Source organism: Nicotiana tabacum, chromosome 8 (assembly GCF_000715075.1).
Source record: "Nicotiana tabacum cultivar K326 chromosome 8, ASM71507v2, whole genome shotgun sequence".
In the NCBI taxonomy this organism is placed as follows: domain Eukaryota; kingdom Viridiplantae; phylum Streptophyta; class Magnoliopsida; order Solanales; family Solanaceae; genus Nicotiana; species Nicotiana tabacum.
In genome coordinates this window covers 119,346,138-119,364,627 of record NC_134087.1, presented here as the reverse complement: position 1 = coordinate 119,364,627, position 18,490 = coordinate 119,346,138, and positions in this window count along the sequence as shown.

The following is an 18,490-nucleotide window of genomic DNA, read 5'->3' as shown; positions in this document are numbered from 1 at the left end:
ATGCTTTCTACACCTTTGATAGCTAAAACATGCATATTTCTCATCCCTTTTCACTAGCCAACCACATACTTGTTTACAAATTATTACAGACCAAATGATTGAATTACAAAAGAAGTGCAAAAATAAGAAGTTACAACCATAGGAAGCCTGATCTTGACTTCCTCTCTGAGTTATGTAATGAACCACTTCAATGCCAATATTATTCCAAAGACTTTCTCGTATCTAGGTGTGTCAGAGTTCCCTAAGGACCTCAAGGGGATCCGGGGAAGTGCTCACACCCAGATTTACATAACCAAACAGAATAAGTGCAGTGTGGAAGGGCCAGCTCTTATGTGTACAAGTTCAGAGGGAGCTCAAGGGTCCCAAGGCAAGGCTCACACAAAAGGGGCAAAACCTAGATTCTAAGAGTATAGGTAAGAGTTATTGACATAGTATGAAAAGGAGTTTGATTGAAAACTGGACTGGCAAGTCCATTTTGAAAGTAATCAGTAACAGAGGTGATTAAAAGCAGTTGTAGTAGTAAACAAAACTCAAACTCCCAAGATAGGATCACACATAGAATCAGTAGTCATACAAGGGGGTCAAGGGATTTGGGACACACAGATATTTAACTATAAACACATAACCCTATCAAGGGTCTTAGGACTAGTTGGATATGCACAGCAATAGCTGATACTGGCATGATCACAGGCTAGTCAGAAAGAACATAAGCACATTGAAAGGATAGGGACTTGGGATGGCAAGTACATAATAAGTGACTGACAGAGTATGCCTTGAAACACACATAGGGGAGTGCATTAATCTAAAGGGGAAGGGGACATATTACAGCATGCTAGTAATGCATCTTAACAAAACCACAAGCAGAAGTAGACCAAAAATGGAAGAAGTTGAAACAAATTAAAGAAGCATGTAGTTGTTGAAGCTTTAACATTAAACTAGGACATACCAGTAGAGAAAGCAAGGTGCAGACAGGTAAAGCAAGTAGGATTCCACAGTCTAGCCTTGGCTTTTAGCCGGCTAGACAAAGTAGTAGCACAAGTAGTAGTAAAGAAAGAGAGAGTTTTGAGTGTGTGAGTGTGTGTTTTGAACTCAGTTGTTCGTGTGTTTAAAGAAAAGAGGGTAGGGTATTTATAGCTTTGAAAACGAGTAGAAAAATAAGGTAACAAGTAAAGTTTTAACATAAACATGGAAATAATCACAATCAGAACCAATTAATATAAGTGACTTTCCTTTAATTAAGGAATTACTGTTTAACGAATACTAACAGGGATAATTAAGGAAAGAAAATCAATTTGAGAAAGATTGATTTGTGACCATATATGGGATATTAAAAGTATAGGGTAAATAATTGAGTCTAAGTACAAAATATACTTAATTTTAGGAAAGGATTCAGTAGGGGTAAAACATCACAGCAAAGGAAAAGAATCAATCAATTTAAACAAAACTAGTGAAACCAGAGATTTATGAGAAAATATTTACAATCAGTCATAACTTGAGGAAATCAAGATCAATCAAGAAAGAATCATGATTCTGCACTTTGCCATATAAATAGAGAAGAATGAACAAGAGTATCAGACATGCAAGGCCAACCATATTGCCAAAAGAAGCAACACAAACATACAGTAGTAGCAAGAGTAGGCTAGGATTCAGTAGTAAAAGAAACCTACTCGAAGCACAGTATTCAAAAAAGTTGAGTAGTCACATAGAACCAGAGTGACAAAACCAAACTAACAGGTAAGAAGGTCAGAAACAAGTAAAGAAATCTTTAAGCTCATAGTAATGAGTAAGGAACCCCCTTTTAAGAAATTAAGGTTTTAACAACAGTCGAGTTAAAAAAATGGTAAGAACTCTGAATCAATCAACAAAGGAGAATATCCAAACATAAAGAACTTAATCGAAACAAGTATTCATACAAACAAACAAAGACAACTTCAAAACCAAAAATACCTAGGGATTTAACACGATGAACCAAGTAGAAGAACAGCATGAACAAACCGCTTAAACATAGTGAAATCATAAAACAACACTGAAATCAAAGGAGAGATCTTTTAAAAAGAGTTTAAGAAACCCTAATTTGAAAACAAAGAGTCACTTTGAAAGAAAATCGAAGAACCTTTGAGAAAACACAAAGAAGTTCATAACATGAACAGATCTTAGACAGATCTGAAAGAAAATTGGAAATCTCTTAAAGCTAGGGTTTCAAAGAACCCAGAAAAAGTGAGAAAGACTTTGAAAAGTTACCGATCTAGCGGGAAAAGTCAAGGATCTGACTTGAACAGCCATGGATGGCCGGAAAGAGGCCATGGATAGAAGTCGAGCCAAGACTGGACTAGATCTCTTTGAGATCTATCCATGAAATCATGGAAACAAACAACCAGGAGCTATAGGAGACTGGTACACCTCTCAAACAGCCATGGGAGCCCATGCATTAGGTGAGAAACAAAGGGGATTAGGGTAGGTTTGGGTGGCGGCGGCTAGGGTTAGCCTTAGGTTTTCAGAGAGAGTTTGGGAGGAGAAGGGATTCAAGGGCGGCGGGCTGGTAGAAATGATTTAGGTTTAGGGGTCGTTTTAAGTTTAAAAAAAGGTAAGGTGAAATGGTGGTCGTTGATCTGATGATCAATGGCCTAGATTGAAAGGGGTAGGTGGGGATCCGGATTTGGGTAGGATTTGATTGGGTTAGGAGAGGGTTTTAATTGGAATTGGGTCGGGGAATTGGGTTTGATTTGGGGTTAAATTTGAAAGCCAATTTGCGCAAGAATTTAAATAGCCACTTTTTCTTTTTTAATTTATAAAAATAGTAAATAGTTTCTGAAAACTAAATTAAAAGGGCTAAAATGATTTATAACACATAATTAACTATAAAAAAATACAAGACTCAATTTTATGAATATAAAACACAATTAAACCTTAAAATGGCTAATATTGCAATTATGTGCAATTTAGCTTTAGAAATACTAAATGAAATTGTAAAGATATGTAAACATTACTCTAGCCATATTTTGGCATAAATACAAAAATCCAATAGATGAAGTATCAAGATAATAATTTTGGAAATAATTATTGAGGTTTTATGGATAAAAGAGAAAAAATAAATCAATTTAAACCTTATAAAAATTATGGAAAATAATAAAATATTTGGACATGCTTATATATGCTATTATATGCTATTTTGAAGTTATTTTGCATATTGAAAATATATAGGGGAAAAATTGGGTATCAACAGGAACTTGCTCGAACCCCGAATGCACATTTTTCAGGATTGAGCTCCATGGTGTATTTTCCCATTATGTTGAAAGTTTCCTGCAAATGTTTCAAATGGTCCTCTGCACGCAGGGACTTAACCAGTATATCGATAATATACACTTTCATTGATTTACCTATGTTTTCTTCAAACATCCGTTTCACTAGGCGTTGGTAAGTAGCACCGACATTTTTTAGCCCAAATGGCATTACATTATAACATAAGGTTTCATACTTAGTGATGAATGAAGACTTTTCCTGATCCTCCGATTCATTTGAATTTGATTGTACCCAGAATAGGCGTTGAGAAAACTAAGGATATCGTGGCCGGTCATGGCATCAATCATGCAATCGATATTCGATAGAGGAAAAGAGTCTTTGGGACATGCTTTGTTTAAATCTTTATAATCTACGCACATTCTAATTTTGTTCCCCTTTTTAGAGACTACTACTACGTTTGCTAACCATTTGGGATATTTTACTTCCCGAATGGACCCTATTTTGAGAAGTTTGGTTACCTCGTCCTTGATGAATGCATGTTTTACCTCGGACTAGGCCTTCTCTTTTGTTTGTCCGGTCTGAACTTCGAGTCAAGGCTCAATCGATGTGTTGTAATCTCCGGTGGGATCCATGTCATATCTATGTGGGACCAAGCAAAACAATTCATATTATTCAAAAGGAATTGAACAAATTTTTTCCTAAGCTCAGGAGTTAACCCCGTGCCCACGTATACCTTCTGATCGGAAAGATGTTCGATCAATATGATTTGTTCCAGCTCCTCGACCGTTGACTTTGTTGCATCAGAATCATCGGGGGTCATGAAGTTTGAGGTATCATATAATCTTCATCCTCGAAGATCTCCTGTTCCTCTGATGTGGCCGAGGCCGGCGCTTGCGGTTGCTATTTGACTTCTTGCTTTCCTTTTGACTCTGATCCCTTCGTTGACAAAATCACCGATATTGGTACTACTCCGTCGATTGCAAACATCGCTTTGGCAGCGGGTTGTTCGTCATACACCGTTTTGATTCCTTCTGATGTTGGGAATTCCAAGACTTGATGAAGCGTCGAAGGTAATGCCCTCATATTGTGAATCCAAGGTCTCCCGAGTGGCGCATTGTATCTCATATCATCTTCAATTACATGGAACTTTGTTTCCTGGATAGTCCCAGCCACATTTACCATCAAAACGATTTCCCCTTGGGTGGTTTCACTTGCCATGTTGAAACCATTGAGTACTCGAGACACAGGCACGATTTGATCCTGGAGGCCGAGCTACTCTACGACCCTCGATCGAATAATGTTTTCCGAGCTACCTGGATCAACCAACACACGTTTAACTTGAATTTTATTTATAAGGATAGATATTACCAGTGCGTCGTTGTGAGGCTGTTCGATTCATGCTGCATCCTCATCGTTGAAAGATAAGGTATCTTCTGGTAAGTAGTCCCCGGTACGCTTCTCCTTTGTGATTGTCACTTTGGTGCGTTTATATATCGAGCCTTTAGGAATATCGACCATGCCAATGATTATATGGATCACGTGTTGTGGTTCCTCTTTTTTGTTTTGCAGTTTTGCATCCCTTTCTCCGAAGTCATTTTTAGCTCGGTCACTTAAGAACTCTCGAAGATGACCTTCGTTGAATAAACGAGCTACCTCCTCCCATAACTGTCTGTAGTCTTCGATTTTTTGACCATGGGTTCCAGGGTATTTTCATATTTGATTAGGGTTCCTTTGAGCCCGGATTGGTCTGTAGGGGTCTAGGCCATCTAGTATCCTTGATTCGCCCAATTGCTGACACAATACCCGACGCATCGATGCTAAAGTTGTATTCTAATAATCATGGCACTTCTTTGGGCTCGGCATGTTTATCGAAGCCACTTTTACTCATAAGCCCTTGGGAGATTTGTCCTCGATCATTTCGAACGGGATTGCGTCTCGATCCACTTTTTCTATGATCTGCGATGTATGTTTAGTATCGATCTCTGTTTGATCGGGGCTCTCTGTCGATGTCTCTTTGAATTCTACCTTCGGATCTATTAGGTAGACAAAACCGGAAGGGGATCCTAACTGATCATCCTCGACCCTGATCTTTGACTAGTATTGATTATGTACAACGGCCCAGGTCACAGCTGGATATTCAATCAAATTTTGCTTCAGTTGTCATGATTTTATCAAATTTCGCTCGTTCAAACCTTGAGTGAAGGCTTGGACAGCCCAATCATCGGTGATCGGGGGTAGGTCCATGCGTTCCATATGAAACCAAGATACGAATTCCCTTAGCATTTCATTGTCCTTGTATCTCACTTTGCAGAGGTCCAACTTCCTAGTTGCGACCTTTATTGCTCTAGCATGTGTCTTTACGAACGAATCAACAAGCATGGCGAAGGAATCAATGGAATTGGGCGGCAAATTATGGTACCATATCATTTCCCCCTTCGATAAAGTTTCTCCAAACTTCTTCAACATAACATATTCAATTTCATCATCTTCTAAGTCATTTCCTTTTATTGCGCATGTATAAGAAGTGACATGCTCATTAGGATCAGTGGTTCCATTGTGTTTGGGAGTTTTTGGCATGTGAAACTTCTTTGGAATGGGCTTCGGAGCCGCACTTGGTGGGAAAGGCTTTTGTACGAACTTCTTCGAATCTAAACCCTTTAGAATCGGGGGTGCCACCGGTATTTGATCAACCCGTGAGTTGTATGTTTCTACCTTTTCATCATTAGCCTCGATTTTATTTTCTCCTTACTTGATCCATTTAGTGAGCTCCTCGAGCATCTTCATGATAGCGGGGTCAGTTCCCAATCCATTATTGTTCAATTTCTCTGGTATAGGTTCGACCCTATGAATAACTTTCTGCGATGTATCGAGCTTAATTCTGCTTGGTGCTCGATTCTGATTTTGGAGCTGCGCTATTGCAGCTTTCTGAGTCTGCAACATTTCAAATATCATTCGAAGGCTAATCCCACCTTCTTCTCCACTTTGTGCATTCTAGTCGGCCACTCAGACGTCTTTACAGACGCTATTTTCAGGGTCGGTGCCTAAATTTCCATGAATGGAAACACGAGAACCGACATCGACTGGATCTATGGCCGGTGGTCCATCAGGATTGACTGGAGGTACTTCGTTTCCCGAGGCAACTATGTTCTTATTCTTTCCATGAAGACCAAGGTCGACATTTGTATGAGTGGGCACTGCTTGAGAGTTTGACTTGTTGATTCCTGAAATCAAAGATACTTACGAGAACAAGCGTAAAGCAATGTGTGTTATGAAAGATTAATACTAGCAAATCACTATTATGCTTAGCCCTACGGTGGATACCAAACTGTTTAACCTAAAATTCGGATAACAATTAAACTTATTATGTTGTTTTAAGGATACGTGATTTCACCTAGTACCGTTTAACAAATGCAAAGAGTAATAATAGAAATTAAAAATAATATGAGGTGAACCAGTGTTTGAACAGAGCTTAACCCCCGAGCTCGAATATCCTCAAGCTAGTTGTGCAAGAACAGTTAAAATGCAACAAACTGATAAACAAGAGAATGTAAATTAAAGAGAGGATATTGTATTGCTTTGATCTGTGTGAATGTAAGGTGTTTACAACATGATTAGGATCCCCTTGATATAGTAGAGGAATCTTATTTATGGTACAATTCTAATTCCGGAAGTAAATCCCATGATTAGCTAGATAACTTTCCCTGATTTGATTTGTTCCGAGATTAACGCCATGATCTTCGGCTAGTCACGGATATCTCGTTTTTCCGTTATTGTGCTTTGCTCGAAGTCTGTCATACTTGGTCTCGATCTCGACAGACACCTTGATCCTTGGACTCAATACCTCGTCCTTGTGTTCTGGTCTGATCCATTACGAGGCTAACCCTCGATGCAGTCCCCTGGTCTCGATCAAAGAGCACAATTGAGTAGGCCTGGTTTTAACCATATACAGAAGCTCAAAAGCGTATTTCAAAATTGAAAAGTGACAAAATTATGTTTCAAAAATATTTTTTCATGGTCTCCACCTGACATTTGGTTTCGGTGTGCGAGTTCACCGTTTCTAAAGAAAACAATTCTCGAAACAATTCGACTATAAAATTGACTGCAACGGAGATTATAGATAAGGGATTTATTTGACTCGGGGAGAAGGTGTTAGACATTCCCCGCATCCCATGAAAAATACGGTTGCGTACATGATCTAGCTAGCTTTTAGAAATATTCAAATTGAGGTAGAAATATACAGAAAGCATAAATAAACACTGAAAAGACTCGAGGTTGTCTCCACCTAATAAAAGAAAAATAAAATAGAAAAATTAAAATTAAAATCCTAACCTAACCTACACTATACTTCCTCCATGGTGTTCGTTACAACTTTTAAATACATGTACTACGGGGCATACCCCGGATAAAAATATGTACAAATTTTTTGGGGCATTCCCCGAATAAATTTAACTAAGGGAACGACCCCTCGCCTCAATACCAAAAAAATAAAAATAAAATAAGAAAATGCCCTAAAAATTGCCTACCAGAGCGTGGTCGGCCTTAGTATGCTCCTAGTGATTAAGTAAGAAAAGTAGAAATAAAATAAAACTAAAACTAAAACTAAAACTAAACTAAGTAAATATTATTTCATGTTCATTTTTCTTTAATTTCCCTATCCCACATTCCAACAATCAATTCTTTCTCTTAATTTTCTCCGATTAGTACGCGCCCTTATGCCGAATATAACCCACATATAGATTCAGTCCATGAAATGGCAATCAAGCAACAACACAATTGAAACTAATTAATTTAAATGATACTAGGCTCCAACAGTGAACAACTACAGCAAATAAGGAGTAGAACATGATATTAGCCCTTTAACTCAACTTAAGATAATTCAAGGCAATCAAAGCTCGAGACAACTAAAAGAAAATAGTGAGACTCAATCTAATAAGATGTGAAGAATCTAATTGAGTTTATAATTCGTTAAGATAATAAATTAGCTTCATTTATATACTAGTGTTCCTTAATACATTAGAGAAAGTACTTTCAAACCACCAAGACTGAAATCACTTCACCCCCAAGAAATATTATTCTTGTGAAGAAACAGTCATGTACCCTATAAATTAAAATATCCTCATGATAACTCAGCTCTCAAGAAAAGGCTAGAATATTTGAATTAATTTTAGTAATCTAGGGGTATCCTAGACTAGATACTTTTCTTTCGTTGTAACAACAAAGTCATTTAACTATGCCTATAGCACTCAAAGGATTACACAACTAGATTTTTTTTAATTTTAGATTGCTAAATACCCATTTTACACTCTAAATTATAAATATTTATTAATATTATTATTTTTTTCTTTTTAATTATATTATGGACTTACCTATAGAATAGATTTTTTTATTTAAAAATCAAAAAAAAAAGAATTTAAGCATACATACTGCTGGAATAATAAAATATTGAGTATAGTAAAAAAAATTAGAATAATTTGTTCGTAATAATAATTTAAATATTAACAACAAAAATTCAAAATTAAATATACACAATTGAGAATGAAATAAAATAAAGGTTGTAAAATATATATTCCATGCAATATAAAAATATTATTTCAATAAAGGTATTTTTATAATATACATTATATATTCTTGAAAATTATGTTCAATTATATTATTACTCCCACATTATATAAGCTGAAAAATACTTTTTTATATTTTTATTTTATAAATTAATATATTTGTTCTATAAGTAAGTCCATAATGTAGATTAAAAAGAGAAAAAAAATGATAATATTAAAAAGTTGAAAAAATAATAATTTAAAGGGAAAATTAGGTATTTGACAATCAAAAGTTTGAGAAATCTAGTTGAGTGACCTTCGGAGTGCTATTGTGATGACCCAAAGGGTCAACTTGTATTTTAGAATCCGATTCCTGGTTTCGAGACCTTGAAAACCTTATTTTCCTTCTCCTCGATTTGTGTGCACAGTCCAGACGCATTTTCGGAAATTTGTTGTGTGAAATTTAAGAAAAATATTAAATTTGACCTTTAAAATTTATTAAAGTTGACTTTGGTCAACATTTTTGATAAACTGACCCGGACCCATGATTTGACGGTCCCGTAGGGTGCATATAAAATATGGGACTTGGGCGTATGCCCAAAATCGAATTCTGAGATCCCTAGCCCGAGAAATGAATTTTTTAAGAAAATTGTTTAACTGAAAATGTAATGGTTTTTGGAAATCTAAATAGATTTGATTTTGTTTGTATCGGGTCCGTACTTTGGTTCCGGAGCTCGATAAATGTTTGTTATGGTATTTAGATCCTATATGTGAAATTTGGTGGAAAACGGGCGTAATTGATGTGATTCGTACCATTGGTTGAGAAAATAAGAAGTTTAAAACTATATTCAAAATTTCATGAGTTTTGGTGCTAAACTCGTTGTTTGATGTGTTATTTTGGCAATTTGATCGCATGAGCAAGTCCATATGATGTTTTTAGACTTGTGTGCATGTTTGGTTTAGAGCCCCGAGGGCTCGGGTGAGTTTTGGATGGTCCACGGAATGTTTTGAGACTTAAAGAAGTTGTTGTGTTGCAGATCTGCAGACTTCGCAATTGTGAAGTCTGGTTCGCAAATGAGAGCATCGCAATTGGGAAGTCTGGCTCGCAAATGAGATCATCGCATTTGTGAAGTTTCATTGCAATTGTAATTAGAGGGCAGGGAAGGGGACCTTCGCATTTGCAAAGGTCATTGTCGCAATTGAGACTCCAGCAGTCACCGCATTTGAGAACAATAGTTCGCATTTGCGAAGGCAACAACTCAGGCCAAGCTTCGCATTTGCAATGCTTTGGTCGCATTTGCGAACCTGTTATCACAAATGCGATAACTGCGACAGTGTAAATCATAACTTAGACGGGATTTTCACCCATTTTTCAATTCTCTCAAACCCTAAACCTCCCTAGGCGATTTTTCAAAAACCCCAAACTTCCCCAAATCATAGGTAAATGATTTCTAACTCAACTCTTTCAATCTATCTCATCTTTTTGCAAGGTTTCATCACAAAATCTAGGGATTTTCATGGGGAATTGGATGTTATTGGGTAGAAATTAGGATTTTTCGAATTATAGGGATATGGACCTCCAATTGAGGTCGGATTTCAAAACCAATTGCATATTTGAGTTCGTGGGTGAATGGGTAATTGGGTTTTGGTTCGAACTTTGAGTTTTGACCAAGCGGGCCCGGGTCAATTTTTGACTTTTTGGAAAAATGGTAGAAAACCTTTAATTATGCATTGCAGTTGAATTATTTAGCACTTATTAATGTTATAGAGTTAAATATGACTAGATACGAGTGAATTGGTGGTGGAATCAAGAGGTAAAGCAGTGATTGAGTGTTGAATTACCTGTTGGCTTGAGGTAAGTGTTTGGTCAAACCTTGACTTGAGGGAATAGAAATCCCCGACTTATTTGCTATGTGAAATTCCATGTGTGTGGCAAATAGGTGTGGTGATGAGTACCTATGCACCACCAAATTACCATGTCTAGCTGTTTCCCTTCCCCAATTCCTATTATACTATTTCTTGCCTTAATTGCTACCTACTTATAGTTGTTTCCATGCCTTAATTGTTACTTGCCCATAAATGCTTCCATGCATAATTGCTTCATATTAACCATTGCTCTCTTTATTGAAGTATCTAATTGTTTCATGGTTTCTCTTTATTACACTGTTGGCTTATATTGGTGCCTTATGGTATACCTTGGTCGGTCTCGTTGAGTAGTTTATACTGGTAAAGTTGCATAATCGTAGTGATATTCCATTGTGCGAATTGAGGTATAAGTACATTGGAGGGTTTTAATTAATCTGTGAAATACTGATCTTTATTTTTGTGATTGGTGGTGATTTATATATTGCGATCGGGTTGCATGCCGCAACAGTATTGTCTGGTGGGAGCAGGTTGCATGCCACAACAAGGAGTAATAAGGGTGGACATGTGAGATCGGGTTGCGCTCCGCAACAGAGGAATAAGGGCGGTATGTGTTGAGGAGTAAGAAGGATGGACAGGTGGGATCGGGTTACACGCCGCAACAAGGAGGAATAAGGGTGAATATTGATTTTTTTGTGAATTATATGATGGGATCGGGATGCGCGCCGCATCAGTTGTTGTTATGTGTCCATAGCCGTTGAGGTCCAGTATTGTGATGTTGAAACACCCTTAAGGATTGATTATAGCCGAATACTAGTAGAACAGTTGGGTTTCGGATTTACTTAATTCCAGCTATTACTTTATTACATTTTGTATTTCCTTTCTGTTTAGTATAAACTGTTGCAGGTTGTATATGTTGTATGCCATGCCGTAACCTCATCACTACTTCATCGAGGTTAGGCTTGGCACTTACCAGTACATGGGGTCGGTTGTACTGATACTACACTCTGCACTTTCTGTTCAGATTTTGGAGCTAGTGGCTAATCGTGAGGTTGGTTGCTACCACTGCGTGTCGAAGACCCAAGGTAGTCTTGCAAACGTCCGCAGGCTCTAGCATCCCCTTCTATCACATTTCATTTTCTATTCTATCTACTTTCAAGACAGATGTAAACTTTTCGTTCAGACCTTTATTTGTAGTAATCTTAGATGGTTCGTGAGTTGTGACACCAGTTCTAGGTGGATGTTATTTCGATTGTCATTATTGCATAAAGTTAAACTTTTAAACTGATTTTTTCCGCATTTATTTTCGCTAGTTTATTTTGTTAAGTCTTAAATATTTGAAAGATAAAGGAAAAAGATAGGATATTCTGAAATGTTGGCTTGCCTAGCGGGTACAATGTTAGGTGCCATCACAGGCTCGATGGTGGAAAATTCGAATCGTGACAAGTTGGTTTCAGAGCACTAGGTTGCTTAGGTCTCACAATTCACGTACCGCTTCATCAGTTGATCAACAGCCCGAGCCCCCAGTGGCAGATCCTACAAGGGGCAGAGGACGAGGTCGAGGTCGTGCTAGAGGTCGAGGTAGGGGAAGGGCACTACCCAGAGTAGCAGCACTAGCGGTGGAGCCTCAGGTTGAGTTTGATGTTGAGGTTTCGGCCCAGACCGTTCCAACGAGGCCAGCTCAGGTCCCAGAGGGGTTTATAGCTACCCCGGTACTCCACAATGCTCTGGACCGTCTAGTGGGCCTTATGGAGAGTGTCATTCAGGTAGTGCTTCCTATAGCACCAGCCGTCTCTCAGGCTGGGGGAGGAGCACAGACTTCCGCTACTCGCACTCTAGAGCAGATGGCTCCCTATTTTTAGACTCTAGCAGCTCAGCCAGTTGGGGTAGTCCCACTTGGTGTTGTAGCTCAGATCGGTGATGGATCAGCTATGTCTTCAGATGCTTTATGGAGATTGAACAGGTTCACCAAGTTCTTCACTACTACTTATGATGGTACATCTTCAGAGGATCCCCAGGATTATTTGGACCGCTGTCATTAGGTTCTTCGGAACATGGGGATAGTGGAGACCAATTGGATCGACTTTGCTGCTTTTCGTCTGTCAGGTTCCGCCAAGAAATGGTGGAGGGATTTCTGTTTGGTTAGACCAGCTGGGTCGCCTGCTTTGACTTGGGATCAGTTTTCTCAGCTATTTCTGGAGAATTTTCTCCCTATCACTTAGAGAGAGGACTATCGAAGGCAGTTTGAGCGCCTTCAACAGGGTTCTATGTATGTCACTCAGTACGAGACTAGATTTATTGACTTGGCCCGTCATGCTCTTCTTATATTTCCCACCAAGAGAGAGAGGGTGAGGAGGTTTATTGAGGGACTTGCTCAGCCTATCAGATTGCAGATGGCTAAGGAGATAGGGAGTGAGATTTCTTTCCAGGATGCGGCCAATGTGGCCCGCGAGTTGAGGCAGTTCTATCTAAGGGGAGTGGTAAGGGGTCTGACAAGAGGCCTCGTCATTCGGACAGGTTCAGTAGTACCTCATCTGGAGGCAGATATACTTTTGGTAGGGACCATCATCCCAGGTTGTTTCACTCAGCACTATAGGCATCTCATAGAGCTTCAGGGGCTCATGGTCCTTATGTACCTCCTTTAGGACAGCCAGCTCATAGTGTACCGCCAGCTCCTATCAGAGCACCTCCTCTTCAGAGCTATTATCGTGGTCAGTCGGCCTGCCAGGGTCAGTCTAAATTTTCTCAGCCGTAGTACTCAGATGGATGTTTTGAGTGCGGTGAGCATCGTCATATCTGGAGGGCTTGTCCGAGATTAGTGGGTGTACAGTCGCAGCAGCAGAGTTCGCGTGCCATGATTTCGGCACCACCCAACCTGCCAACTAGAGGTAGGGGTCAGGGTGTCAGAGATAGGGGCCAGCCCGCTAGAGGTGGAAGTCAGGCCGTTAGAGGTGGAGGCAAGGCTGCTAGTGTAAAGCCCCAGAAAATTTTGCTTAGTAATTTAAGACTTCGTGGTGCCAAGGTAGGCTAAATATTTTATCTTGCATACAAATGAGGATTAAGGATATTATGGATATCAATTGGATATATTAATAAGTGTATAAGTCATATTAGAAGTGAATTGGGGTCTAAGGAGAGGCCTAAGTCTAAGCCAAGTTATAAAATTTCATAATAGACGAAAGTTGCAAATGAGTGCGCACAAGACCTCACTTTGGACAATTATATCTCCAGTTATATAAGGATTTGTGTGATTCACAGCCTATCAACTAAAAGGCCTTTGAGTCTAGTTTCCAACGCTTCAAACCGTTCATCATTCGGACATTCCTACACAAAGTTATGACCAAATTACCAAAGCAGCGCAGAAATTTGAACTACCGCGGCGCCCCATGCGTCGCCCGGCGCGCCGCGCCAGTAGTAATTCTAGTATGGTCCGAAATTTCAATTCCAAACACATTTTGCACAGACGCCCCGTGCCCCGCGGCGCGGCAGTACAAAAAATGGGTTTTTAAGACCCGAACCCCATTTCATTTAACTCGATTGAGGTTTATTTTTGGGGAAATTTCTGGTATTCTAGAGTGAAGGGAGAGTGATTCTAGAGAGAGGAAATGGGAAAACTAAAGATTTCACTATTCTTCCTTGAATCACACCTTGAAATCGCATCAAAGGGTTGCTAAGGCTTCAAAGAGGTAAGAATTTCTTTTCCCCAATTCTTCAACTTTGAAATCTAACTAGAAATGGGTAATTAGTAAGATGATTCTTGGATGTGAGAGTATTCATTATTCATGCATGTACAAATTAGGTTTGTGGGAAGATTGTTGAATATAAACAAGTAGAGATTGGGTTGGGAAATGAAGGGAATCTTGTAAAAGAGATTTGAAATCAAGATGCACAACTAGTAATTGATAAAATTCTCAAATGAGCTAGAATTATGAATATCTTCCTAATTTGTGTTCAAATTTTGTTATGTCTCAAAATAGATTGAAGTTGCTAGAATTTCCGGAATATCGTAGTAATTAAAGGAAAGATCAAGAAAGGTATGTATGGCTAACTTTGACCTTTGTAAAGTCACTTTGTTTGGTGTACGAATATTTGGTATGTGATATCTACGTGGATTATTTGTGGAATTCTTGTGATTGGTATGATTTGATTGATCGTGGTTAAGTCTCCCGATATAATGGTGAACGTAATTGGCAATAAACCAAATGTGTGATTGTGAATGTGTTATGTGGTTAGAGTTGAGAAACAAATGATGGAAGGAAAAAGGAAATGATGCAGTTGGAACAATTATGGTAAGAACATATATGGCTTGTATTGGCAATTATCGCGGTGACATAAAACGCATATGAGTTGTTGAATATGATGGAAATAGTATTGATGGCTATAGAAATTCTTTGAGAATTATTGTTGTTGTTCTTTGTGAATTGTTGTTGTTGTTGTTGTTGTGTTGTTTGTGAATTGTGATTGTTCGGTGGGATCGGGTTGCGCGCAGCAACACGAAGTAATAAGGTGTGGGTTGTGGTGATAAGGGTGGCCGAGGTAATAAAGGTGGCCAAGGTAATAAGGGTGGAAAAGTGATCGAAATCACTATTGAAATGAAAATATGAGAAAGTTGTGAAATCATTGATGTGAAAATGTTGAAGGGGAAATGGAGAGATTGTAACTTGTTTGGCTTGATGGTTTTCTTTCATGTGTATTTGATTGTTGGTTCCAAGACTACTTGTTACTTGTGTATGGTTTGAGTTTACTTAGGGCAAGTTTTGTTCATACATACCAGTACAATTCAAATGTGCTGACGTCCCTTTTGCCGGGGGCGCTACATTCGTGTTATGATTGTAGGTGGATCCATAGCAGGTACTCCAGTCTACCGACCGTAGCTCCCCTTCACTTTCCGCCAGAAGCATTGGTGAGCCCTTTTCCTCCCGGGGCCTTGCGTGGCTCATGCCGCTTTTTATTTCGGAGTCTTGTTTTGGTTTTTGGTGTAAGGTATAGCCGGAGCCTTGTTACCGGCAAGTATTGTATCACTCTTTTGTATCTCTAGAGGCTCCGTAGACAGGAAATGTGAGTTATGTACTTATGTATTTTGGGCAGTATAACTTGTAAACCACGCTAAGTAACTATGTATGCTATGTAAATCTCGTAAGAATGTGTTTAAATTTATAAATGGCTATTTCACTTGGTTAATAGGAAATGGAAACGCGGGGTAACACGTGGAATAGGAAAGGCACCCAAGTCCGCTTGGCTGGGGCTGCCCGGTCGAGCACCGGTCGCGCCCCTCGGTTTTGGGGCGTGACAAACTTGGTATCAGAGCCTAAGGTTTTAAAGTTTCCTAGGATGTCTCGGAGCCGTGTCTAGTAGAGTCCTTTTTATCGGTGTGTTGTCGACCACATCTATAATTTGGAGGCTACATGGACATTTAGGAATGTTACCCTTCTTCAACACTCCAGATTGTGCGATAAAGCTTTACTATAAGATTGTCTTCTAACTCGTGCGTTGAGATTTGAGATAAGTTTAAACACTCTTTCGTCTATTTCAAGTAATGTTGTCATATGGAATGACCAATGAGAAAGGCCTGAATATTAATAAGATGGCAGGTGTATCATGTTGAACAAATTGTACGGATATATGAGATACGTACATAGTACCAGAAGCATACTTTATATGAGAAAAGTGTTTAGATTGATCACCCACCTCCAAAGAGACATTGACTTGATAAATGAGACGCGAGCTTATATGGCACATGTTGATAGTGTGGGAAGCATATATATGATCCTAAGGTGTAAAAGAAAAATTTGTTATATAAGCATGTGATATATGTAAGGCATGACCAGGAGAGTAATGACAAACATGTAGGTCTCTCACGGGAGACAAGAAATTATGAAATGAGAGTCAATTGAACCCATAATGAGAAAACCCTTATGCTATGAATGTTATAAGAATCCCATAAGTGTATGAAGTTGTGTTACACTCCTAAAGGATATTGACATGAGGAATTGGAATCTCAAGTCCGTGTGGCTGAATAAGAGTAGAGAACTTATGAGGTTAATACAACGATGACTTCAATCTCCCCAATAGTCGAACATATATGTGAGGGATAGAGATATGAAACATATGTCCATGAAGTTGCTAAATTCAAGACTTGTGTCAAAATACGGGGCATTCGCCCTAAGTGGGGGAGGAAGGGCCATAGTAAGGCCACTTAAATACAATGAAACAAGAGTAAGACCATGTAGCTATGATGTTTGAATATTTTGTTGAAGACATGCGTAATCTATAAAGGTGATAATGGATAACGTGATTATCTGAAAGGATATGCTAATGATAGACCACTAGTACCCAAAATAAATTGGAAGGTTAAGGAAGGTAAATTCTACATACATGGCAATGTAAATGATAGGGTAAACGATCCTAGAAACTAAGAGTATGTTTGTAAAGGAATTTTATACTTGTTATAGGTTAGGAACAATGGAACCTAAGGAAGTAATATAGGCAAAATATGGAAGGTTGCGAGTTTTTAGAATGGGTTAATCATAGATCTGTGATTTAACCAAAGTACCAAGGCATTAAGAAAGGCGAAACGAGTGGGAGAAATAAATGTGATGCTATAATAACCCAAGAGGGTATTAGGGCTTAATGGAGAGCCTCTAAAGAATCTTACAAGCAAATAAGTGTTAAGTGATATGACGATGAACACACTTTCCCACGAATATCCTAACAAGAGTTAAGAGGTGAGCGGGTTAAAAAAAATAATTAAGGAAAAAGACCATGTAACATGTGGAAGAGTGCGTAGCTACTCACTAGCTAGGAATAATGAGGCGAGAAGAAATAAGAAGAAAATCTATAAATTGAGATGTCCATGGTTATCGCAAAATAGTTCGTATCAGAATGGTGGACTTGCCTGGAGCACAAGTGTTAATAGAAGGTATAAAGGACTAACCGTAATGTTACCGACTTGGATAACACCGAATATCAACTAAAATATTTAGAGGGAGTTCATGTCTACATATTACAATGGAAAGTGAGACTACTGGTGGTGAAATAGTGGCGTGATAAACTCAACAAACCAGACACAATGATACCATGAGTCCATGGGGTGCAGACAAGTGCGTGGCACAATAAGGCTATCTACTATGTATTATAGCAAAATGGAATGGGAATGAATGTCCCAATCACAAAGAAAAGATAGTACTAATGTATTGGCTAGACCGAAAGGGAGAATAAAAAAAGGCAAAACAACACAATCTACCCAAAGAACAAAGGAAAATGTTTGAAATGTAGTGAGAGAGGATGAACACTTGTTACGAATCAAACATGTTTAACATGATAGCTCTTAAGCCCCAATACCAACAAACACTATTGGTATCTACAATATTCGGAATAAGGTGAATTACTTATTGAGGATGAAGTAATTTTTACACTTAGATGGAAAACAAGAAGTTTTTGTTGAAGAATTTAGGAAGATTTCAAGTTATTGTTTGGGCCAGTGCTCTTTCTGAGTTGAATGTGTACTAAGGTTGTTGATATGTGTTTTGGGAAGTTTTTAACAGTATGGAGGGATCATGGGAATGTTCACAAAGGAAGTGGAGTGGTTTCTTAAATCCTATAAGGCACACAAGGAGGTCATATGTAAGAGAAATGTGACATAGATGTTCCACAAATGATGCAACATGTTAAGGTGATAGTTTATGCCTCTAGGCAACCCAAGAATCATGAAAGGAGCTATTCGACACATGACTTAGAACTTGCGGTGGTAGTTTTGTATAAAGATTTGGCGACATTATGTGTATGGGGTCCACGTTGATGTATTTATGAACCACAAGATCCTTTAATATATTTTTTTTAAACAAAAGGAG